The 25,882-nt window shown below is 43.9% G+C and overlaps 2 long non-coding RNA genes across 9 annotated transcripts; one reads left to right on the forward strand and one right to left on the reverse strand.

The window, feature by feature from the left end:
• Positions 1 to 12,252: 12,252 nt before the first annotated feature.
• Positions 12,253 to 14,838, reverse strand: LOC310706687. Its single transcript, XR_014526067.1, has 2 exons — positions 14,710 to 14,838; positions 12,253 to 12,341 (listed from the first exon to the last, which is right to left on the reverse strand). It is a non-coding gene; the product is annotated as an uncharacterized lncRNA (long non-coding RNA).
• LOC310706632 lies at positions 14,712 to 25,625 on the forward strand. 8 transcript variants are annotated; one of them, XR_014525963.1, is made up of 7 exons: positions 14,712 to 15,137; positions 17,080 to 17,186; positions 19,470 to 19,637; positions 19,808 to 19,905; positions 20,508 to 20,518; positions 22,610 to 22,704; positions 25,347 to 25,625. It is a non-coding gene; the product is annotated as an uncharacterized lncRNA (long non-coding RNA). The 8 variants fall into 8 exon arrangements; XR_014525964.1 differs by having other exon boundaries at positions 14,713 to 15,174; positions 17,080 to 17,168; XR_014525965.1 differs by having other exon boundaries at positions 14,713 to 15,137; positions 17,080 to 17,168.
• Positions 25,626 to 25,882: the final 257 nt, after the last annotated feature.

The following is a 25,882-nucleotide window of genomic DNA, read 5'->3' on the forward strand; positions in this document are numbered from 1 at the left end:
TTGTTGCACCTATATCCCACCTTTCCTATGAGGAATTCGTGGTCCCCCTTCCTTGTGACTTAGGCTAGGCTGAGAGATTGACTTGGCCAAATGTCACCTACTGAGTTTCAATGTAAGTGGGGATAATAATAATAATAAAATTTTATTTATATCCCGCCCTTCCCAGCCGAAGCTGGGCTCAGAGCAGCTAACAACAATAAAAGTAACACAGTTTACATAAAATCACAGTCAATTAATTGAAATACATTCTAAAATCAATTCATTCTAAAATCAATTCATGATCAAATTAATGGCAACCATTGGGCTAGCGTTCTATGAGGATTACCAAAAGAGGGGGTCAGACTGTGCCTTGGCCAAAGGCCTGGTGGAACAGCTCTGTCTTGCAGGCCCTGCGGAAAGATGTCAAGTCCCGCAGGGCCCTAGTCTCTTGTGACAGAGCGTTCCACCAGATTGGAGCCACAGCCGAAAAAGCCCTGGCTCTAGTTGAAGCCAGCCTAACCTCTCTGTGGCCTGGGACCTTCAGGATGTTTTTGTGTGAAGACCGTAAGTTCCTCTGTGGGACATACCAGGAGAGGCAGTCCCATAGGTACAAGGGTCCTAGGCCGTATAGGGCTTTAAATGTTAAAAGCAGTACCTTAAACCTGATCCTGTACTCCACTGGGAGCCAGTGCAGCTGGTATAGCACAGGGTGAATTTGATCCCACGGCGAGGATCCCGTAAGGAGTCTCGCCGTGGCATTCTGCACCCGCTGGAGTTTCTGGGTCAGTCTCAAGGGCAGCCCCACGTAGAGTGAGTTACAATAATCAAGTCTGGAGGTGACCGTCGCGTGGATCATAGTGGCTAGGTCAAGTCTGGGTCTCTCCAGTCGTAGGGCAGAGTTCTAAGCACTAAACCATGTTGACTATAGAACCAGATGGAAATTAGCCGCTGTGCAATAGTGGACGGTGGGCCTCTGTCAGGGGCTGGACTGAGGAGGAATGTTGGGAACTGTCCCCCCTTTTCCTGCACCTTCCTGAGAAGCGGAGGGCAGTATAGATTTAGAACAGTGGCTTGCAGAAGGTCATAGTTCAGAGGTGGCAGAGGGGAGAAGCTAGGAAATATTGGGAGAGCAGCAGGAAGAAGACGGCGAGGGGAGAGACAGCTAACAGACTCAGTGTTTCTTGAAAGCATTCCTGACCACCCTCCCCCAGGACCAGGTGTGCCTTGAGAGTAGTAGAATAGAAATCTCAAGGGCAGAAAGCACAGATCAGCTGGCGGAGGGGTGATGTAGAATAGGAGGGACTGAGGGGGTGGGACTTTACTTGAAGCAATGCCATTATCTAAGAGAGACCACATTCCTTCATCTCTCCCTCTGTGTGAATATTGAATAAACTACTTAGTAAGAACTCTTCTTGTTTTTCTGCTTCTGGGCATCCCCCCGTGGGAGGGATAGGATTCCCTGAAGCCTTGACAGCATCTCAGGCAGTGGTCTGCGCAACACAAATCTATGCACATTGACTCCCTATGTTCAATGGATTTCCCTCCTTGCCTTAGCATTGCATCCTTGGAGTGAGAACAGGGAAGGAAAGAAATGCCCCTGCTTTCATCTGTTAGCAACTGAAGAATACCAATGGCCGCAGCTCCAGCACATTGAAACACATGCACACAAACAAACACCTGGATGCTGTCACTCCCTTCTAGTTTGCTACACATATTTTGGAAATGCCAATTACAACTGTGGGTTTTCCTAAAACAGCCTTCAGTCTTTCCTGGGCCTAATTGCTCCTAAGTGTTCAGGTCCTGTGATCACAGAGAATACATAAAACTGCCCAAGAAGGTCGATTCTTAGCCATCTCAGTGTGCTGGGAGATTTTCCAGCCAAGGGGGATGAATTAAACAATTTAAAAAGAAGTGCTTTGTCCTGTTTGCGATAGCAGAGAGAATGAGAAAAAATGGATGTTAATGAAGTTTTCGGATGGGCATAAGAATTCCTCTAACACCCACAGGCTTGAGAAAACGCCAACATAAACCAGAGCATCTGTCTTTCTGAAGAGCCAGTTGATGAAGAGAAACATTGCCAGTGCTTAGTCAGGCTTTTCTCACAAACCCTAAGACTGATGCGGAAGTTTGCCAGTGAGAACTTTCAGCTTGAGATTCGAGGAGGGCAGAAAGGTAAAAGTTGTCCTGAAAATGCCCTCTCGGCTAAGGATGGAGGGGTAGTTAATTCAGCGCACAACCCACACCTCTTAAACTAATATGCAGCCCAAAATGCAGCTTTCTCAAATTTTACAATGCAGTTCCCCAACCACAAAATGGGGGGGGGGCGGGGGCCAGGGGCTATTAGGTTGTTGTTTTTATTTTTATAATGTATTTTGTGGTTTTATATCTTTATTTTATTCTGTGAACCACCCTGAGACCCCTGGGTATAGGGTGGTATATAAATTATAAGAAGTAGTAGTAGTAAAAGAAGAAGAAGAAGAAGAAGAAGAAGAAGAAGAAGAAGAAGAAGAAGAAGAAGAAGAAGAAGAAGATGATTACGGTATATTAAAGGAAAGAGTGCACAAAAAGTGTCTATATTAGAGTAAAGAACATGCAGAAATGGATGCCAGTTGCTGCAAATGGTAGGAGGAGAAAGTGCTCGTGCTCAGGTTCCACATGCAGGGCTTCTTATTCTCGTAAATTAAAGTGTCGGTGTGGGTGATGTAGTTGTAATCACTGACCTGCATATCTCCTAAATTTACAATAGTTAATGCTCATATAGCCTGTGTGCCTCCCCCCCCCCTTCTTGCAAATATGCATGAAAGTGTGTTTCTTGGGTGTAAGCCTTCGATTCAGCAAACATCTAGAACCATGTGTGGTTGATTCCATGCACAAGATTTTGTTACTCTCACTGAAAATCTGTACAGTGGTACCTCTGGTTATGTACTCAATTCATTCCGGAGGTCCGTTCTTAACCTGAAACTGTTCTGAAGCACCACTTTAGCTAATGGGGCCTCCCGCTGCTGCCGTGCCGCCGGAGCACGATTCCTGTTCTCATCCTGAAGCAAAGTTCTTAACCTGAGGTACTATTTCTGGGTTAGTGGAGTCTGTAACCTGAAGCATATGTAACCTGAAGCATATGTAACCCGAGGTACCACTGTATCTGGGTGGGCACACATAGGGATTCCCACGAACACAGTAGGACTGCCTCTGAAATGCATTCAGAAACTTCAGCTGCTTCAAATTATGGCACCTTTGTTGTCCTTGGGTCCTGCCATGTAGAACAATATGAGTATTTGAGATCTTCATTAGTTTCCAGCAGGAAAGGAAAGCATGGGCTTATCACATGGGTGAGAACTAAGCCATAAAATGTACATTTTTATTCAACCTTGGTAGTGTGTGTTTTGAATGGAAACATTCCAATGCATAAGTGTACTTGTGTCTATCTACAGTATGCCTTCTAACACATGTTATAAAACAAGCAATGAAACCAAGAGCTTAAGGAAAGCAATAGAATGCCCTAATTCTTCATACCAGAGCAGTTCTATATTTTGCTGTCCATGTTGTCTGAACTGGCTTCACCCAATAAATACATCCGCTATGGATTGGAGCTTCAAAGCTGGGTAAACCAGCCATCAAGGATTAGGGGCTGAAATGGCACAAAAACATGGTTACAAAGCACGGATCCACATGGATTCTCAGGATTTTTACATTGGGCTACCCCAAACTCACCGTCAAATCATGTATCATATCTGTGGCCACAGCATAAACCACAAAAATCATACATCCACTGTTTCATTCAGAATCCCCCCCCTCGTTTTCCTCCTCTAAAAACTAGGTGCGTCTTATGGTCGGGTGCATCTTATGGAGCGAAAAATACGGTAAAAGGACTGGGAAAATAAAAGGGAATTTAGCTGGTGTTGAAATGATAGCAAAAGTAGCTGCCAGGAGAGCCTCTGTGGAAAAGGCATTCTACAACCAGAGCGCCGCCACCGCAAAGACTTTCTCTCCCATAGCCACTCATTGTACCTCACTTGACTGGGCCACTCTGAGAAAGACATTTGGTGTTCTCAAGGTCAGGGTAGAGACAGTGCTTCTGAGTCTAAAGAGCTGGGTGGGTACATGTATAGAAAGACAGTCCATCCTCAGACCACCACCCCCTAGGTTTTTGCATATTGCTATTTTGAGAGGCTTCTGATAAAGAAGACAATCTGAGAGCCCTGATCTATACCGAGATGCAATGAGCAGTCTCTCTGAAGATGGGGAATTCTGTTGCATCTCTGCACCAGAAATTATGGATGAAAGTGTTCCTCTAGGAGAGGAGAAGCAAATTCACCTGTCCTGGTGGAGCCTGATCAGGGGAAAGAAAGGCTGGAATGGGAAAACATACACAGATGCAACACACGGTTTTCTCTGATGACAGAAACTTCATTTAATTGAGTTTCTCACAGCACACTAGCAGGCCTCTTGCATCACACTAGCCTGTCTGTGATAGGTAGACTGATTCTGTTGCCATTCTCAACTCTACGTATTTAAAGAGGTGGCAGCAGCTTATTTACCTCCCGGGGCCTTGCTCTTCTTCCTTGAAATCTCCATGTGCCTGAATAATCTTGGTAATTCTTGGCAAGTCATCTACTGTCCATGCAGAGTCCACTGTGACTTAGCAAAGAACAGCAGGGCATGTTAGATTGAATTTCTCAGCATCACACTTGCCCAGCTGCCAGAAAGTAAAATTCTTCCCTAAATCTGAGATTTAGCATCTACGTTACTCACTTTTCCCTTCAGTACTGAGGCAGTGATCTATATGTTTACATAGTGAGATGAGACCAAAGTGTCTCAGGAAATACACTCAGATCAAAGGGATTGGCTCTCTCCTCTCAGGGCTGAGAAACCCTGTCAATATCAGCACCCGTTTCATAAATTTAATTTTCTTGGAGTGGTCATGGGATTGAGCGGTAGGACTGCATCACTATGCTTCTGGAAAGGAACCAGCTTTCTTGCACAGCAAGACTGAGCAAGTCCATTCCTTTGGAACCCTCCTCTTTCAAAGTGCTGTGGACCATGTGGCCTGTATCCAACTGGTAGCCATAGTTATGCAGCACAACACTATGCATGTCTACTCAGAGTTAAGTGCTACTAAATCCCACTGAATTTACTATGTGAATGTGTGTAGGACTGTACCTGTAAGTTACATCATTGGCAAACCATTTTCCCCGAAGACATCACAGCATCCTCCCAGTGGTGCAGCAATGAAACTGCTTGCACATTTGCAAAACTAAGCAGGATCTGGTGTGGTTTCAAATTGGATGGGGGACTTGTGTGTTCAGATGCTTGCATTGCAGGGCATTGGACTAGATGACCCTCGGGATGACAACACTAGAATTCTATGATCCTGCAACAAACGTTAAAGGAAAACACAGGTAAATCCATCAAAAAATGCATTGCCATCCACATCAGCTTCTTAAAAAGAGTTCAATAAATAGACACTAAAACAAATCTTAATATCAAACTATTGGAAGGATTAATTCATAATTCATTTCTAACAGGGAGAGATTAAGGTACCTCCTGACCTATGAGGCTGTAGCAGAATATTGGATACCTTTTAAAGAGCTGCAAAGAGAAAGAGATGTGAAACACCCTCATTGACCTAGATGATGTGGAGTCCATTGCTATAATGTGGTCAAAGTTCTAGACTGGAACCTGAGAGACCAAGATTCAGCTCGCCATGAGGCTTACTCGGTGACCTTGGGATGGTTACTGTCCCTCAGCCTAACTCAGCTCACAGGCTTGTTGTGAGGAAAAGTTGGGAAGGGCAGAACTATGTCCATCTAAAGGTAAAAGGTAAAGGTAAAGGACTTGACTACGAGGTACGACACTCATCTCGCTTTCAGGCTGAGGAAGCTGGCATTTGTCTACAGACAGCTTTCTGGGTCATGTGGCCAGCATGACTAAACTGCTTCTGGTGCAATGGGACACCGTGACGGAAACCAGAGTGCACGAAAATGCCGTTTACCTTCCCACCACAGTGGTACCTATTTATCTACTTGTACTGGTGTGCTTTCAAAGTGGTAGCTTGGCAGAAGCTGGGACGGAGCAAAAGGAGCTCATCCCGTCGTGGGGATTCGAACCACCGACCTTCTGATCAGCAAGCCCAAGAGGCTCAGTAGTTTAGACCACAGCGCCACCCGCTTCCCTTGCTTACCATCTACAGCTGCTTGGATTAAAGGTGAGATTTAATGAATGGTGAAAGTTCTCTGTTCTCTGGCATATTTTGGAATGACTACCGAAATACAGGATGTTCAAAGTACTTCACAAATATCATTCTAGTCAGCCTATGACGTAGGCCAGTATATTATTCTTCCTACATTGAAGCATTGTGTTCAGTATGTAATAATGCAAGATGTCTGAGGTCAATGAAGCCTTTGCATGCTAAATCTGAAATTGTACTATTATAGCTTAAATGGGATTATGGAACAGTCTGTTTATTTTACTCTCACAACTACACTGCTGAGGTTTTAAACCTGGGAACATTCTGTGCCAAGTGCTCATTCTATTACACTTAAGCAATGGCTTAATAAGAGGGCAAGAATTCAGATGAGGGAAGGGTTTGGAAAATTAAAATCCAGAATGCATTAATTACTAAAAGAGCATTTCAAATGGAACTGTATATTTTTGGGGTCTGTGTTTCTTTTTTCTACCCTCTTATGCATGAGCACTACTGGGACTTTTAGCAGAGGCTGAAGTCAGGTAATTTACTGGTTTCCAAACACAATTCTATGCATGTCTACTCTGAAGAAAATCCAATTGAATTCTCATTGTACATTTAGGATTGCAGCTTGAGAAAAGAAATATATGTTCCTATAGATCAAGGCTGGCTAACCCCTTTCATGCCAAGGGCTGCATTGACCAATGGCAACACTCTGGGGGAATCACATGTTAAAAGTGGGTGTGGCTGAAGCACAAAATGGTGGCTTTCATAATTTTTATGACTGTGTAAGTAATCTGTCTGAAAATATTGTATCTTTCGATTGCCCATCCCCATATTTTTGGGAAGTGTTTTTTTATACAATAAAAACTGAAACGGAAAGAAGATAAAGTCCCTACCAGAGAAGAATGGCAAACGAAGTGATGGATTATGCTGAAATGGCTAAAATGACTGGAAGAATCAGAAATTGGGCAGACCAAAATTTTAATAAGGAATGGGGATTTTAAAAAATAATTTATCTTAAAAACCACTGTAAACAGCTGAAATCCTTAGTAGGGTTGGAATAACACTTGTAGTTTAATGCTGAATTTTGAACATAACGGAGATGTAAAAGATTTGGATTATAATAAAAAATGCAGGAGGAAATGATGAAAAATACGACCCACAAAGGGGGGGGTGAGGGAAGTTCAGGAGATCCTTCGGAATCTTGTCTTTATATTCTATGTTGGATATGTGATTGTAAAACTTTAATCTGAAAAACCAAATAAATAAATTTATATAAAAAAGAACTGATTGTTTGGTTAACAACAACAACAACAACACAACTATTTGATCGACAAGTTTCCCTTTAATGATACCTCCAAATTTCCCACATGGAGACAGGCTGTCCCGTTCTCCAGCTTTGATCATACCTTCATAGCTCCGGCAACCAGATCTGAACAGTTATCTCTTCCATGACCTCTTCCAGTCGGTGAGGAGGGAAATCGTAGATAACTCTGCCATTTATACAGCTGAAGCTTATAAAACACACATTTGCTGACCATTGTTATCACAATAAATAGTCTGGATGTTTTGGTATGAGTTTTACAGAATACCTTGAGCTGATCAATGAATATTAAGTGTAAACCGTTCCCCATGGAGCTGTACTATTACAATTTTCAACTTGAAATATATCCCACATGAATCATATGAAATATTGATGCAGCAAGTGATGAAAAAAACAGGGCTGGTTTTCTGCTTGGTTTATTTTTTGCCAGCGGGGCGACAGCGGGGGAGGGATCTTGTTTTGGGTGTATCTTTAGCTGCTGAGAGAAAAATCCAATAAGCTAAGTGTGAAATCCAACCTCCAATAGATGACTCTTTCCTTTGTTTTCTTGCTTTTATTGTCCCTGCACATGCCATTCTGTTGTATTTGTGTGTCTGCTCCTTTGGAAGATTGAATTATATCCAAGTTGTTGGTGCACTAGAATATAAAGCAAACAAGCTATTGATTGTTGCAAAGGAAGTGGGGTTGGGGTGCGAACTAACTACTTGGCCTGTTTTACGCTGTAAAGTAAAATGCACACAATATGGATATATTGTGGATACGTACAGCGATGGAAGCGGCCTAAAAGGCCTCTCCTCCTTCCAGAGGGGAGGTGTTGTGGGATGGAGACAATTCCCGCGTCACGCAGGGGGCGTTATGCCCCCTGCCCCATTCACATGGCTGGTGCGCCATACCCCCGGTTGAGCACCAATCAGGCGGCTTGTTGGGGGCCTGGTTTGTTGCTCAAGATGCAGCCGTGCCAGCCATTCAGCCCATTTGCTCACCTTTTCGTCACATTGGAATGTGTTGTTGGTGTGTGGAAGGGCAAGGTGTGGCCATCGCCTGCCCCTTCAAATTTGGGTATTCCGTTAAAGGAATCTGGCGGTCGTGGATCCTGTCCGATGCCTGTGTGGCGGGGGGCCATGGCACAACCCTCGGTAACATCAGGGGAGAGCTTATAGTTGTATTAGCATCAGCAGGCTCCCCCTATTGGTGGTTAACCCCTCTTCAGACTCACCCCTCTCCAAGTGGGTGGAGTCAAATCTTCCATGGTCCAATGCCTAAGCCAATACCTTCTAACTTGCTGTAATCAATAAAGTTGTGGCCTTTTCTTGCCCGTTAACCTTATATACTGTGTCCACGTGTCTTTATTCCTCCAAGCAGGGGTCGGGTCCTTGAACCACAACAACCAGTTTCCCCTGTCATCTAACCTTAGTGGGAACACACCTTCATGGGGTCCAGATTCTTTGTAGCATCTTTCCACATAATGGGAATTTGATCATATACATGTGGCTCAAACCACGCCTGGGCCCAAAGGCTGTGTATTCACATAATGTACAGCATTTGAAAAGCAGAGCAAAAAAAAGGGGGGGGATTACGGTTTGCAAAGATACTTAAATAAAGCAGAGTCCAGAAATAGGAACTCTGTTAACATTCTACTGAATAAACTGAATTTTTAAAAACAAAAACAAGAAAAGCAGGAAAGGGAAGAACTCCCAGGGTGGGAAAAGGAGGGGGAGCTCCCAGGTGAGAGCTGGCAGGGCCTACCACCTTTTGTGTGGGATGAGGGTTAAGATGCACCCCCGATAGTGGGCTTTGTATTTCTTTTTCTTCCAGTTTTTCCCTCTGTTGTCTTTCTTTTTTTGGGTCTTGTTTTGTTTTGCTTTCTCCTGTTTCTAGTTTTATTCAGATTAGTTTGGCTTTTATTGTATGTTGTATGTATTGTATGGGATGCAGGTGGCGCTGTGGGTTAAACCACAGAGCCTAGGTCTTGCCGATCAGAAGGTCAGCGGTTCGAATCCCTGTGACGGGGTGAACTTCCGTTGCTCGGTCCCTGCTCCTGCCAACCTAGCAGTTCGAAAGCACATCAAACTGCAAGTAGATAAATAAGTACCGCTCCGGTGGGAAGGTAAATGGCATTTCCGTGCACTGCTCTGGTTCGCCAGAAGCGGATTAGTCATGCTGGCCACATGACCCGGAAGCTGTACGCCGGCTCCTTTGGCCAGTAAAGTGAGATGAGCGCTGCAACCCCAGAGTCGGTCACGACTGGACCTAATGGTCAGGGGTCCTTTTACCTTTACCTTTATGTTCAGATAGATAGATGGAGTATAATTTAGGAAGAAAGAAACAGGGAGCTATTGTCTTTTAGAGACAGGCCTTGTTGACAACAGGAGCAAATTCAGTTTAATATCCAGAGGAAAATTCCCTCAGAACTGCACATCCAATCATAGCACATGCTACCTGTGTGGTTGCTAAGCAACACCTACAACACCCTCCTGGGTAGCAGACTTAAAACAGAGAACAGAATTAGCACTTCTGTTGCAAATCAAATGATCCCTGTTGCTGCTGCTTTTCCAAAACTTGGGTACTTTTTGCACAAAGCCGTTCCACTTCCGGGTGGGGTGGTGTTGCGGTCAGGCCACATGGCCTCCCCACACAGCGGGAGCTGGTGGAGTCCCACGTCATGGTCCCGGCCAGCCAATCCGGTTGGCCAGAGGATGTGGCTTATCCCTTTAAATCAGCCGTGCGGCCAGGGGGATCTGTCGGAAATTAAGCCTTTATCAGGAGAAACTGGTAACTCTCCCAGGCACCCGGCTTGGTCTCCTGTTGACCTCCCTGTCTGCTTTCCCGGCAGGATCCAGGCAGAGGTCGCGATAGGCGATCCTTCTCAGTGTGAGAAGAACACACCCCTCTTTCCTGCCCCCCCCCGCAGGGGAAAGAGATAGACAGAAACATATTTACATGCCTTTATTTCTGTCTTTGCAGCGTTACAGAAAACATGACTGCTCTCTTCATACTCCTGCAGTCGAGAGAGAACAAACACTTCCTGTCCAGCTCATATTACACTCTGAGCTAATTCTGGTGCCCTCTGCACTGTGAATTGACTGTCCCTCTGTTTCCCACGGAACAGTCCCAACATTCCCATTATGTTTTGTTTTCAAGCTACCAGCAGCTCGCGGCTGCATTGCTTCAATATCGTAACAACATCTTCCTTCTTGTTCCGGCTTCTGTAAGATCTGCAACGTGCTCTCCTGCTACCTTGAGTATTCCAGCTTTTACCTTGAATCGCTTCAGGAGATCCGCCTTCCCTGCTTCGCAGCAGGAAGTGCTTTTGGAAGAGTCTCCTTCCCTCCATATTTTACTTTGTCTGCTTGTTTCCTTTACAGCAATGCGCACACCTCTCAGCCGGATCGGAACAGGTGATAGCCAGCTTTCTGCCTGCCTCACTGTTCTGTGCTCAGTCTTCCGGAGGGCAGCCCTTGAGAAGCGGGTTGAAGTGGCGCACGATATGGTATCCACGTGTTATTATTCAACATAAGGGAGAGGCCTCAGGGTCTTGACACGCAACTGTCCCAAAAGCGATAGCAGCAGTAATAATAATAATAATAATAATAATAATAATAATAATAATAATAATAATAATAATTTATTTATACCCTGCCCATCTGGCTGAGTTTCCCCAGCCAATCTGGGTGGCTTCCAACAAAGATTAAAAATACATTAAAATCTCACACATTAAAAACTTCCCTGAAGAATACTAGCTGGGCTGTTCTTTTTCTGATTGGTTGGTAGCCGAGGACCTGGGATAGGCAGAAAATGGATTGGGATCCATCACTAAATCTCAGAGTGATTGTGCTAGTTCCACAAGCATTTCAGACTACCTCTTGTTTCACAGTCCCAAGTAAAAACATGAGAAAAAGAAATAGAAAAAGAAATATCTGCACATGGCTGAACTTGGGCCTGTAAAAGCCACATATACAATCATTGTCTGTGACCAGGTTTTTATGCGGTATTGCTTGTTCATTTTTGTGGGATAATTTCCCTCCACACCTGCAGAAATGCAGGTGTGCAGAGTGGTTCTGGTATTCATAGCTATCCTGGTACATGGCCCATGGGAAGCATTGGGTAGCTGGCTCCATCCCTCAAGCCGCCATTTTGTGCCTCCTGTACCACCAGCCACTCAGTTGCCACTCATTTCCATCTGATGCTGGTCACCAATGTTCTAGCAAGTAACAAAATAGATCCCACAAGCCTGGTGCCTGACCATCTCTGCCATAGGTAAAGGTAAAGGGACCCCTGACCATTAGGTCCAGTCATGACCGACTCTGGGGTTGCGGCGCTCATCTCGCTTTATTGGCCGAGGGAGCCGGCGTACAGCTTCTGGGTCATGTGGCCAGCATGACTAAGCTGCTTCTGGCGAACCAGAGCAGGGCACGGAAACGCCATTTACCTTCCCGCTGGAGCAGGACCTATTTATCTACTTGCACTTTGACGTGCTTTCGAACTGCTAGGTTGGCAGGAGCAGGGACTGAGCAATGGGAGCTCACCCCGTTGCAGGGATTTGAACCGCCGACCTTCTGATCGGCAAGTCCTAGGCTCTGTGGTTTAATCCATAGCGCCACCCGCATCCCCATCTCTGCGATACATTCATCTTATATACTGAGAAGCAATACGCATCCTGGTGGCTTGCCCCCCCCCCCCATGTTTATAATCTGGGACTAAGAAATAAAACTCCCTGATGTTTTCCAAGGGGCAACAATTGCAAAAAGGAAGGCACCCTGGCTTTTGACTCAAATGCATTTATTTACAGGCATGGATGTGTGTTTTGGACCATGGCCCTTGCCTTCTGGCCTCAGATTCAGGGCATTGCTCCTGGAATAGAGTGGAAGATGGATGACTATTTTTGCCTGCCACGGCACCTTCTATTTTTGAAAATAAATGAATGGCCCTGCCATCAGCAACCCCACCTCCATGCATTTCCCGAAGGCACTTAGAGATGTTTAGTAATCCAGACGCCGCAGACTCCAGAATTGTGTGCATGCTTTAAATTCATAGCTGTTACATTCTTCACCTGCCCCCAGTCATCAAGACAAAATGCATATTCTTACATAAAGATTGCTCGTGCCTCTGTTATTATAAATGCCGCGTAAGAGCACGGAAATGCTCCGAGAATGTTCTCTCCGTTTTTACATTGTACACCCTCAGGCTATGAGGTGAGGGGTTGCAAGCAATTTAAGAACTGATAAAGAGTTCCTGTAATCTGAATCTTGCAGAATTTTGATGAACTGCTGAAGAACTCCGGTTAGGCATTTCCATTCCCCCTCACCCTCCTTTAATTATAACTTTGATTTATAGAGAAAGAATCACTGTAACATTCCCATAGTACTTTTGGAGCACATTATCAAAATGCCTGTTGTTATGACAAATGAGGTGGGCGTGAAGATTGAGGGTCTGCGTGTTGTAGGAACACAGGTGAGGAAATACTTCTCTGAGGTGCGTGCTTTTGAAGGTACAATATGATGGAGCCAGTGGGGGGCGGTATCCATTTGGCATTCTTATTCTTATTCTTTTTAAAATTTATATACAGTGGTACCTCTGGTTACATACGCTTCAGGTTACATATGCTTCAGGTTACAGACTCTGCTAACCCAGAAATAGTGCTTCAGGTTAAGAACTTTGCTTCAGGATGAGAACAGAAATCGTGCTCCGGTGGCAAGGCAGCAGCAGGAGGCCCCATTAGCTAAAGTGGTGCTTCAGGTTAAGAACAGTTTCAGGTTAAGTACAGACCTCCGGAACGAATTAAGCACTTAACCCGAGGTACCACTGTACTGCCCTATACCCGGAGGTCTCAGGGCAGTTCACAGAAAAGATCAACATAAAAACCACCATATATATAATCAAAATAAAAACAACAACCAAATAACCCCCCTCCCCCCAAAAAGAGCCACGTTTTAAAAGGGCATAGGATGTCAATCAGATCAACCAAAGGCTTGGTTAAAAAGGAATATTTTTGCCTGGCACCTAAAGGTGTATAATGAAGGCGCCCGGTGAACTTTCCTGTGGAGAGCATTCCACAGATGGGGAGTCACTGCAGAGAAGGCTCGTTCTTGTGCTGCCACCTTCCAGACCTTGCAAGGAGGAGGCACACAAAGGAGGGCCTCAGAAGATGATCTCAGGGTCCGGATAGGTTCATATGGAAAGAGGCGGTCCTTGAGGTATTGCGGTCCTGAGCATTGGTAGGGCAGAAGCAGGGAGGGCAACAGTAGTTGACAACACAACAAATCAGTGGCTAATCCTTGTTTTTGCCTCCATCCTCCTCCCTGCTGACTTTTATACTAAGGAGGAGGGAGCTGACAGCCAGTGTCAGATCCCAGCCTGGTTATAAGTAAGAAAGCAGGGCATTGGCGGATGGCTGAGGGCAGCCTCCACCAGATGGAACTTTGGGAACTGGCCTTTATCAGTGTTGTGGTGGAATCCTGTTGGCCATGTATGCATTTAAAACGGATCAGTGTTCTACTTTGTTAAATCCAGTTCTGTCACGTAACTCTCAGGAGTTCCCACTTCTTCTTGCAGCACTTGCTACTGGCTGCTGCTTGTGCTCCTCCCTCCCGCCATTTCCCCCGTGAGCCAGAGACAAGGGGCAGGCCCACAAGCGGCATTGCTGAAGGGAAGGAGACTCTTGCAGGAGCATGGGTCTTGGACAGGTGCCTGGCCACACCTGTGTTGGCCCTGGTCAAAAAATGGAACAAGTCAACGCTACTTGATGGAATAATAATAATAATAATAATAATAATAATTTATTATTTATACCCCACCCATCTGGCTGGGTTTCCCCAGCCACTCTGGGCAGCTTCCAACACAATATTAAAATACAGTAATGCATCAAACATTAAAAGCTTCCCTAAACAAGGATTTTAATTGGGGAGGTGCTTTCCAACCTTTATTTGTTTTGCCTTCACAAGCAAACCTCTGAGGTAGGTTACTCCCCCCAATTTACAAATGAGGAAATGGGTCAGGCTATGATCAGACTTGGACACTGGAGTCAAGTAGCAGCTACAGAGTTCTGTCACAGCAGTCAGTTCTCTCACCCAGAGGAGGAGGCAATTGCTATGACAGATTCCCTCCCCAGCCGCTGGCTACTTGTCCTTGTTGAGGGGGGACCTTTTGGTAGTGAATAGTTGCCATTCTGTTCATATTCTATTCTGCTCAGGTTCACTTAGGCATTCAATTTCTCTCTCACCCACCATTGTGAGGTCTGTTTTCTCCTGAGGTCAACAGGTCATGTCATCATCCTGTATCCTCATAGCGACAAAACCAGAAGATTCTGCTGGCGTATCTTATCTTGGCCTCTTCATCTCAGATCTGACACATTGCTGCAGATTATCCTTCTGAGCCTAACACCTTCTTTCCAAAGTCACTATTCCTGTTATTTGACCATCTTTGGTCTCCTAATGGCACCAGGGATTCTGCTGTTCCTTTAACATAAGAACTGCTGTGACAGTTCAAACAAAGTTCCAAACCCAACAGTGATCAGACAGGTTCTTCTGGAAGCTCACAAGCCAGGCATGAAGGTGAAGGGCATCACTTGCTGTTTGTCCTTATCAGCAAAGGATATTACAAGTATACTAGGGCTGAAAATGGAAGTTCAGTTTTACCATGAAGAACTAGGTGTTCTTAATAGACTATGAATTAGTCAGTTAAGATGGTGACTATCTTAAACTCTCGAGGTACTAAATTCCTTAAGTACAGTACAGTGGTACCTTGGGTTACAGACGCTTCAGGTTACAGACTCTGCTAACCCAGAAATAGTACCTCGGGTTAAGAACTTTGCTTCAGGATGAGAACAGAAATCATGCGGCGGCGGCGTGGCGACAATGGGAGGCCCCATTAGCTAAGATGGTACCTCAGGTTAAGAACAGTTTCACGTTAAGAACGGACCTCCAGAATGAATTAAGTTCTTAACCTGAGGTAACACTGTATGCACTATGTGGAGCAGCACTTCTCTTTGTCTTGAACCCACTGGCAATCCTCTTCTCCATTGGGTGACCCCAAATGCTAGTGTTGCAAAAGAGGGTCTATTTTTTTAGTTGATCAAAAGGTTTAGAAATTTGCAAGCAGTGTGCAAGGGATGAATAAAGCAAAAATTGTCCATTCTTATTGCTGATCATTGGAAGTCTGCTACAAGACCGTTTTAGGATATACAAGATACGTTTTAGTATAGGTTATCTCCCGCTTGGACTACTGCAATGCGCTCTACGTGGGGCTACCTTTGAAGGTGACCCGGAAACTACAACTAATCCAGAACGCAGCAGCCAGACTGGTGACTGGGAGCGGCCGCCGAGACCATATAACACCGGTCTTGAAAGACCTACATTGGCTCCCAGTACGTTTCCGAGCACAATTCAAAGTGTTGGTGCTCACCTTTAAAGCCCGAAATGGCCTCGGTCCAGTATACCTGAAGGAGCGTCTCCACCCCCATCATTCTACCCGGACACTGAGGTCCAGCACAGAGGGCCTTCTGGCGGTTCCCTCACTGCGAGAAGCCAAGTTACAGGGAACCAGGCAGAGGGCCTTCTCGGTAGTGGCGCCATCCCTGTGGAACACCCTCCCACCAGATGTCAAAGAGAACAACAACTACCAGACTTTTAGAAGACATCTGAAGGCAGCCCTTTTTAGGGAAGCTTTTAATGTTTGATGTATCACAGTATTTTAATATTCTTTTGGAAGTGGCCAGAGTGGCTGGGGAAACCCAGCCAGATGGGCGGGGTATAAATAATATATTATTATTATTATTATTATTATTATTATTATTATTATACATCCTGCTTCATGGGGGGATGTGGGTGGCACTGTGGTGTAAACCACTGAGCCTAGGGCTTGCTGATCAGAAGGATGGCGGTTTGAATCCCTGCGATGGGGTGAGCTCCCGTTGTTCAGTCCCTGCTCCTGCCAACCTAGCAGTTTGAAAGCACGTTAAAGTGCAAGTAGATAAATAGGTACCACTCCGACGGGAAGGTAAACAGCTTTTCCGTGCGCTGCTCTGGTTCACCAGAAGTGGCTTGGTCATGCTGGCCACATGTCCCGGAAGCTGTCTGCGGACAAACACCGGCTCCCTCGGCCAGTAAAGTGAGATGAATGCGCAACCTCAGAGTCATCCGCGACTGGATCTAACGGTCAGGCTACCTTTACCTTTTTATCCTGCTTCATTTCCTCCTTCCAGGCAAAATCATGTGCTTGGCAGCTGCTTAGGGTCTTCCTCTAGGAGGGAGATACTATGTTGTCTGAAAGAAGTCACATAAACACTTTCACTCTTTTATATTTGTTTTATTAAGTCCCTGGGTAGGATCTTTGCCAGGTCAGGAATGGAACTTTGTCATAGTATGCCAGGTAAGGGGTGGACCCAGGTGAAGAGTAGCTTTTGTTAGATAATCGAGAAATCCTGAAAAATATTTCAGCAGCACTGTAGTGCAAATTTCTCCTAATAGCCACATCTTTTGTGTGCAGTTTTGCCTAATCTATGCCTTTGTCCAATTTCACCTTATGTAATGCATTTTTCAATGCTATTTTTATTTACCTTAGTATATGAATTTTTATACACATTATTTCGCAGGGGAACTGCTCTGAAAAATTCAGAGAAGTGCAAATGTCAAAGGAAGGCTGTGTTTCAGTTTGTGTATTGCCTAGGAAAGTGAAAATTGGGTAGGTTTGCTTATAAAGGTAAACTGAATTGAATTTATCCCCATCCCTAGTTGTTGGCTAGCAAAATGATTGCTGCTTAATTTGTCTGCAAAAACACTAGCATGCTTGATAAAGGTCTGTATAATGGATGGCCCTTCTAGACTTCTCAGGAACTATGTCCCTGAGTGCAGACTAGTAGAAAATGTTCATACATCTTCCAAACAAATGGGGCAGTGATTCTCAAAGGTTACATTTGCTGTCCTTGCCTTTTTGTGCATGTTTGTGTATTTCGCCGCTAAACTAATAATTGATTTCACATGATCTCCTTAAGAGTACTACAGTACTCAACAAACACTTGAGAAAACTATATTTGCAGCTTCACTATAAAATATAATGCTGAAACTTTCCTGCTACCCCTGAGGCAATGATCACATACATTATTTCATTCTGCAGCTTGAAAGGTTCACTATATCATTTTCAAAAAAGCAGCACATGTGACCGGGGATCATATAGAAATCAGGATGATCTCACAATGTTGCATCTGATGGGATGCTGTTGCCAGATGCCAGTAAATAAATCATCCGATTTGGCTACTGGATGACAGCACCGAGATCAAATGTAGGACTAGGAAGTGAGGGCAAGTGAGGGCAATTCAAAAAGAAATCAGTGGAAATTTTCAGAAGGAGTGTCCAAAAACTGCCAAATGAGGGAAAGCGTTTTTGGTACTGATAAAAACGTTCTTTTTATTTTTAAGGTGAATACTTCAGGCTTAGCTTTGATTACATTATGCAGCTGGATTCCATAAGTGAAACTTAGCTGAGTGACACTGCTACATGCCATGTTCTGAAAAACATATATTATCTCAGCAGCCTTGAATAATGTCCAATAAGGTATCTAGAGATATATATCTCTTCTTTTGCTGGTAAACACTGTATCAATAATTCTGTTTTATTCCCTTGAGAGATGGGTAGTTTGGGGAAGGACTATATTTTGTGGATGTGCCTGTAGATGTGTTGCCTGACTTTATGACTAATGGCTACTGTCCATACAGAATTATAAGTTCTGCAATATTTAAGTGCATTTACCCTCTCAAAAATCCACACATATGCAGACCCCACGCACGTAGACAGAGAGTAACAAACAGCCTCAGGTGCCAAACCAGAACAGACACCATTTTAATAAGCTGAAAAAAGAAGATCCATATCTCACCCCCCAAGGTCTTATTTTGGCTTGCTTTTTTTCTCTAACAAGGTTTAGCACTCCAGCTAGCACACCTGCATATTAACTATGGCTACATAGACAGCCCGCTCTGCCCCTCTTCCTAGTCTGGGATAAAGTCCAATATTGCGTGTCTGGGTGAATTTACATGCCACGTCTTAATAATAAAGCTGAGGTACCTGCCAGAACTCAAAATGCCGTAAGCCTAGAGACAGGAACCCAAATGCTGTTGGTATGATCCCAACACCAAGTGCAATTTTAAACTTCTTTTAAAAAGAAATCACTTCACTGAGTTTATGAAACCCTATACACACACACACACACACACACACACACACACACGTTCTTATGTCACATATGTATACATCATCATATTACATTACAGGGCATATTATAATATAATTTCCAACATGTAGACAAAGTTTATATACCAAATTCATGTACCCAAAGAAAGAAATAAGAAAAAAACAAAGACATAAAGCCATTTCAAAATAATATTTGTACCAACACTACGGACTTCCTGTCAATCTTGCTGTATATTCTTTTTTTACAAATGAATGCACTCTTATTATTGTATATTTTTTTTACATTTTATCTAATACATTCCCATATCAATATGCACCCTTAATCTTGTTTCTCAACTCAATTTCTCTCCAACGTCAATCAAATGCTAGCATAGATAGCGAACCTTTACTATATTTTTGAACATATGGAACCCTTTAAAAAAAACTGTAGATACCAAGCTGAGAGGAGAAGCTATCTTCTGGGTTTATCAAACCAGTTAGCCCATTGCCACGCTGACTGAGCAAAGCTGGAGAGGAAACATCTTCCAGTTTCACGATGCTTGCATTTTCATCATGCCCCATGTTGACAAAGAAAAAGGAAGTCACTAATTCTGGCTGCATAGCCTTTACCACGGCATTGGTATGGTCATGTCCTAGGAATATATTTCACCTATGCTGCACTGTGATGCAAGAGTGTGACAAAGAGATGACAATCAATACCTGTCTATTATAGAGAGAGATAACAGAATAACCAGGCAGCTTGGTTTTGCTGTCTGTCCTAGTCTTAATACCCCCAAACAGATTCTCTCTCTCCATTTAGTTACAGAAGCCCCCATCAGCCTTCTGACTTCTGGTTCCAAGACAGCTTTATCCTATTTTCTGTCACCCTGGCTGCATCTTTTCCTTGCATCTATTACCACATGTAACCTTCTGACCGAGTAATGTGATCTTGATTGAAGACACCAAGGAATCAGCGAGAATTCAATTGGTAAGCCTCCCATTTCAGAGGACAGGCTTTGTGTGAGTTCATGTCATTTGTCCTGCTCTTTTATTTCTGGCTTTGTATCCAGTATGTGATGGTATTAGAGGCTGCATCAAATACGTACCATCATTATCGAGATATGGCACCTATGGCCAATATTATTTATACCTTCACAGTGGAAACGCATGATGCTTTGCAGAATTTCATGAGCAAGAAAAGGCAAGCCCTTTTCCTTAGGAGCAAGGAAAGAGACAAGAGACAGGAAGAAGAAAAGGTGTGATGGCCTGGGAATCTGATTCAGAATCTGAACCTGAGGAGTCCCAGCCTGCACAGGAGTCCCCGCCTCCAGGGCCGGCTGAGCCGGGGCAGGGGCTTGAATCTGAAGCGCCTGCACCTGTGCCGGATTCTCAGGAGCAGACACCAGATGTATCCACTCTGGTTCCGGAGGTGATCGAGGACCCACTGCCGGCAGGTGCGCCTCTCCCAGCCCTGTCAGGGGAAGGTGAGCCTCCCCCTGGGTCCAGTAACCCTCCAGCCTCTCCTGAGCTGCAGAGGCTCAGGGCAGAGAGGCGGAGGGAACTGGGTTCTCTCAGGAGGAGTGCTCGCCTTAAGGCCAGGAGAGGCGGGTCACCTGTGGGCCGGGACAGCCCCTGGCCTCAGAGGAGATAAAGTCCAGTCAGCCCAGGTTGTGGGAGCAACGACGTTGGAAACCTGTTTCTGCCAGCACCCAGACCTGTTTTTCCAGAGTTCCCAACCACGCCCGGCTTCTTGCTTTGGACTCCGCTTCGCCCTTGGTGGACAGTCTCCAGGCCCTCGGCCCAGGACCGGACTCTGACCACGCCTCACAGTAACCCCCCCCCGGGACCAGCACAAAAGGATAGAGAGAGGTAAGGGACTCTGGGAATAACTGAAGTTGCTGTTGCACTCATGTTCTGCTTGTGGCCTTCCCATGGGCTTCTGGTGTGAGAAGAGGAGCACTTTCAGACTGTTGCTATTTTCAAGTGGGATTCAATCATGTCCTGGCAAATTCAGGTTGCACAATTATAGTACATTGGGAAGTTTTGTAAAACAGACCCTCTACACTCAAAGATCAGGTGTTTTGTGAGAAGGAATGGGATGGGGAAATGCACTGGAAAGTGTGGGATAGCACTCAGAATCACAGAACTGTAGAAATGGAAGGAACCCCAAGAGTCATCTAGTCCAATTGATATGATAATCTTTATGGTCATTGTCCCATACAGAACAACGAAATTGAAAAAATCTACATCAGACATTCAAAAACCAACAATCCCAGCTATCCCAGCCTGGTTCACCCCCTAAAAACTCTGATACCCCATAATTAAATACAATATACTCCCATAGAGACTACCATACACTGTGTTTAAAACCAAAACCGCTTTTGGATAGAAACTCTTTCTCAGGCAGCTAGTCCTGGTCTTTATAATCCTGTACCTTCTTCCAGAAGGCAGAAGCTGAAAGAGATCATTTCTGGGGTGCACACTATCCTACATTATCTCTGCAGCTTTCTTATGACACCTGGAAGCATAGATTTGATCCCAGGTGGGAAGAGTGCACCCAATTATTCCTGCAATGAAGGAATCTCAGCTAAAGTATCCATGACAGATGGCCATCCAGCCTCTGCTTAAAAACCTCCAAGGAAGAAGAGTCCACAACCTCTCATGGGAGTCTGCTCCATTGTCAAACAGCTCTTACTGACAGAAAGTTCTTCCTGATGTTTAGTCGGAATCTCCTTTCTTGTAATCTGAAGCCATAGGTTCGAGTCTCACCCTCCAGAGCTGGAGAAAAGCTTGCTCCATCTTCCATATGACAGCCCTTAAGATATTTGAAGATGGCTCTCGTATCTCCTCTCAGTCTCCTCTTTTCCAGGCTAAACATATCCAGTTCCTTCAACCATTCCTCATACGGCTTGGTTTAATGCATCACCTAAAATCACGAAAAAATCAGGATGAATGCTCATTAAATAGCCAACTCAAGATGAATGCTTAAGAAACAGATTGTTCTGGAAGTGCCTCGGGGCGATGGACAAGATGGTCTCTTTTTATGTTCTGGGGTACGTATAGGAAGAGATTAATGTGAATAAAGGATGCTCATTTTTGTTTTGCTTGCAGATGAAATTTACATGGCTAAAACAAAAGATTGACAATAACTTTTCACACCCCTACATCTGCAGATGAGTATTTCCCCTAGTGTTCATTATTCTTCACAAGACCATAAAGGCAATACAGTTTCCAGAAATGTGGCATCTCTGGGCACTGTGTGTAATATAAACCAAAATTAGCACCCTCTCTACGATCAGAAATAACAGCATGGTGATTTAGCATGTAAACTATAATGGCTCAAAGGAGATGAACAATGCTAGAAGTTAAGTCAAGGTCATTCGGCCACCAGCACAAAACACAGATGTGCAATTAAGCTAAACACCAAGGAAACAGCTTCTCCCCTTACCTTCCTTAATATCTCCTGCCAATAGAGCAAACATAAGTGCCAGCAGTAATAATGAGAGATATCTATAATAAAAACAGCTGAGGGATTGTTCCTTTGCCCAGGTCTTTGGGGGGGGGGGGGATGCTATGAGCCAAATAAGGGAGAGAAAATACACCAAATAAATAGTGGATGTATCTTAACTCATGTACAGATTATTAATTAGAAAAGACAATTGTCCGTGTAGCTCAGGCACAGATACAGAAATATATGCATAAGGAGCTGAAATCCAGAAAAGCTGTATGAAGCAGATAACCTGACAGGGAATTCAGTCCTGTTTAAAGCATTGAGTGCTGGAAGATATCAGTGCTGTCCAGTCTTCGAATAGTCTTATCTGCCCCTCTGTATGGCCTTAGTAATTCACAAAACCCGAGACTTCAAGCAAAAGCACAAAAAAGCCTTCCCATGCCCATTAGCTCTGTGTATGAGCATGTGTAATTAATTTAAAAACTAGGCTGTTTTTTTTTCTTTTTAAGGGAGTGTTAAGTGGTTGCTATTTTCCATTATTACTATTTTCTACTACGGCTAGGAAGGGGAGGAAAAGAACAGAACACCTTGAACGTATCCATTAGTGAGTATCCCGTCATACGGACTTGTCAAAGTGAAATAGTTCCTAGTTAATTAGCCGTTATAGCGCCTGGAGCAACTATTGCTTCTTCTTCTTTTTTTCAAAATAATAAAAATACATGAATCATTTTGAATCATACCTGTGCAACAGGGTGGGCAGAATGAAATAGAAGCATATTCATTTTCATGCTCAGCAGAAGAATAATTTGAGAATGGTTTATTAGGCTATTTTCATTTTATTTTCTTCTTGCATATTGGGGGATTTCAAGGCTAGAACCAATGACCCCTAGCACTCTGCTTTGCTGCCCCATCGTGCTGAGCCACTCAGAACCAGAGTGCAAAATGCTCTGTTCCCAGAGCTATGATGCCCTTGGAGGGCCAGCATAATTCTACACACCTAGGCATTATTTCCCCATGACCTAATAGGACTATGAAAGGCTCCAGGTCAGGCTTCATTTAAAAAAAAAAAAAAAAATTATTAATGGTTTCAGAGTTACAGAAAAAAGAAAAAAATAAGAAACAACACTACAATACATAAAAAGTAGGAAAAAAACCAAAACATAAAAACCAATACAACAATACAATAAAAAGATGAAAAAAGATAAAAAAGACACAAATCCCATATTACATATCTTTAACTTCCATTTGCTTGTTTCATTGACCTCCTCACACCTCCCTTTTTGTATTCTAATTTAATTACTTATTTCAGCAAATTCTTTCCATCTTTCTCAATTTTTATTAAATAATTTATCTTAACAATTTAACCTATTTCAAATTGCCTTAATTTATTTAACCTTATCTTACCGTAAAATACCTTAGAGCTTAAAACTTAATACTCAATTATACATAACTCCTGATATCATTTCTACTAGAGCCATATAGTTTCATTCCAACATTTTCCCTACTATTCATTAATTTTAGGCTAATTCCCTAAATAAAAAATTTTCTTTATAAATTTTCTTCCAATCTTCATCCAACGTCTCTTCTTCCTGGTCTCGGGTCATGTCAGTCTTTACTGTCCATTCCATCTAGTCCATCAACCTGGTAATCTTATGTCCGAGGCCCTTAAGTCTCTTCCATGTCCCTTCTGCAGATCTTCTTCTTCTTGTTCATACCTGCACTTTTTATTGTCTTTTGTTGGTCTCTTTCTTAATTTCTTTCCTTTCTCATTGAGGAGTAGGTCTCTGGGAGGTTCCAATCCAAAATTATCTCCGTTTCCCTTCATCAAACCAGCCCGTTCCCCACAGTCCCACTCCCCACAGTCATCAATGTAGTCAAAAAAATATTTAAGAGCATATTTCAAAGTCTCTCCGAAGTTAAGAACCTCCTCAGCTCCAGACTCCCCCTGGCCCACTCCAACTTCAATCTTCAAAACCAGCAGCTTATGCTCCTGCAGGGCCTCGGATCTCTCCATTTGTATTATTTGAGGTGCAACCGCAACCTCCTCCATTATCTTCTGCACTTGCCCAATCATTACAGGTTCCTGAGTTGGTCCCTGAATGGTTTCTGTGACAATATTCCCTATTTGTCCACAGTTATTGACTACAACAGTCATCAAATCTGCTTTCTCATTCATCAAGTCCATCTTCTCATGCATCTGTTCCAACAAAGCATTTGTCTTGCGTAAATAAAGCACCAAAACTTCCTCCCACCTCATATTTAGTCAAGGTCAAAAGGACTGGTCCCACGATCTTAATCTCACAGCTGTAGTCCTCAAGTAAGCTGCAGCAACAATTTAGCAAGCTCCCTCTAGAGGAGACAATTTCTATTTGTATCCATCTTTTTAAGGCAAGTCCAACAAAAGAAAATTACTTTCATTTTTCAGATATTTTGTTTCTTTAAAATGCAAAAGGCAACTTTGGAATCAGTTTATTTCTCTTCTTTAGCTGTCTGTCAAAGTATTCCATTCACAGTGAGTGAACCTCTCCAACAATTTCTGTCTCTGACACCCCGTTCCCAGGTTAGAGACGGTGGAAACTTATATTTCTTCACTCCCTCTCCTGCAGGCATTAAACAAAGTCCCCCCCCCTTTTCTCCTGCTTCCAAGGGGGTTTCAGTATTTATAAATGAAGGAAATTTAGACTTTTTTAACGACTTTCCAGGCTTTAGCTTACAAGGTTTTTGCTTCAGTCTATATACAAAAAGCGGAAGGCGGACTTCCTGTTTTGAACCTTCCCGCTTCGGTGCCAAATTAAGATATTTCTTGATCCAATTTTCCGTTTCTACTCACGGGTACTTGTTTTAAATCCAATTGTCCACAGGAAAAAGTCAGCGCTCTCCGGTGATGGCTGTGCGGCTTCACTCCGTGAAAATAGCAATCAGTTCGCAGCACCGCGCCACTCACCCCACTTCACTCCAGGACCCCGAAATGGGGTTCCCCGTGAGTAGGGGAGGCGCTTCTGGTGCCCTGCCGAACCCCACGTTCCCAGGCTTCCTCCGCCTGGGATTTCTAGCGGGTCCCCACCTTCGCCGCGGCAGGAAGACCCAGTTTCCATGGAGCCAGTTCCTTCGGTCGGAGGAACTCCGCCATTCGCTGATGGCGCTAACCCGGAAGTCTCGGCTCCAGGTCAGGCTTCAGCAGTGCTCAGCACTGATCATAGTTCCTGTGCATGATATTTCTTCCCATGCTTATTGAATACCCCACAGATTCCATTTCAAGCCTGCAGCATTCCACCCTGCCAGCTTTCCTGGCTGCTTGATGAATCAGGATCTGCTAGGATCTGCATGTGGCTGCCCCATGTGGTAAATATCTGAACTTCAGCTTCCAGCCTTCTCAAGGAAGAGCCTTCGGGATGGACTCCACTCATCTAACCTAACCACTTTTTGTCTTTTGGCAGATTTGGGTGGAATTTGCAGACATAATAGCCCTTTCAGAGTGGATGGAGTATGCCAAATTTCAGGCAAATAAAGGCACAGATTTTTGTACTAGCCAACTTTAAAAGTTGGTATTGGTGTTGGTGTTGTTTTAAAAAAGAGAGAGAGAAAAACCCACTTTTTTAGTTTAAAAAAGAAATTGGATTAAATTTTCAGGAATACGAAATGAATCCTGCCGTTCTGAGACAGATAAATGCAATGTATTTGTGGTTGGTCTCTTTAAGTTTGATTTGCAGGATCAGATATCAAAAGGATACACAACCTGCAGCCACAGGAAAAATCTTGGCTGTAGGTCATGCTTAAAAGAG

The sequence above is a fragment of the Podarcis liolepis genome (assembly GCF_965112155.1).
Source record: "Podarcis liolepis genome assembly, chromosome: 5".
NCBI lineage: Eukaryota > Metazoa > Chordata > Lepidosauria > Squamata > Lacertidae > Podarcis > Podarcis liolepis.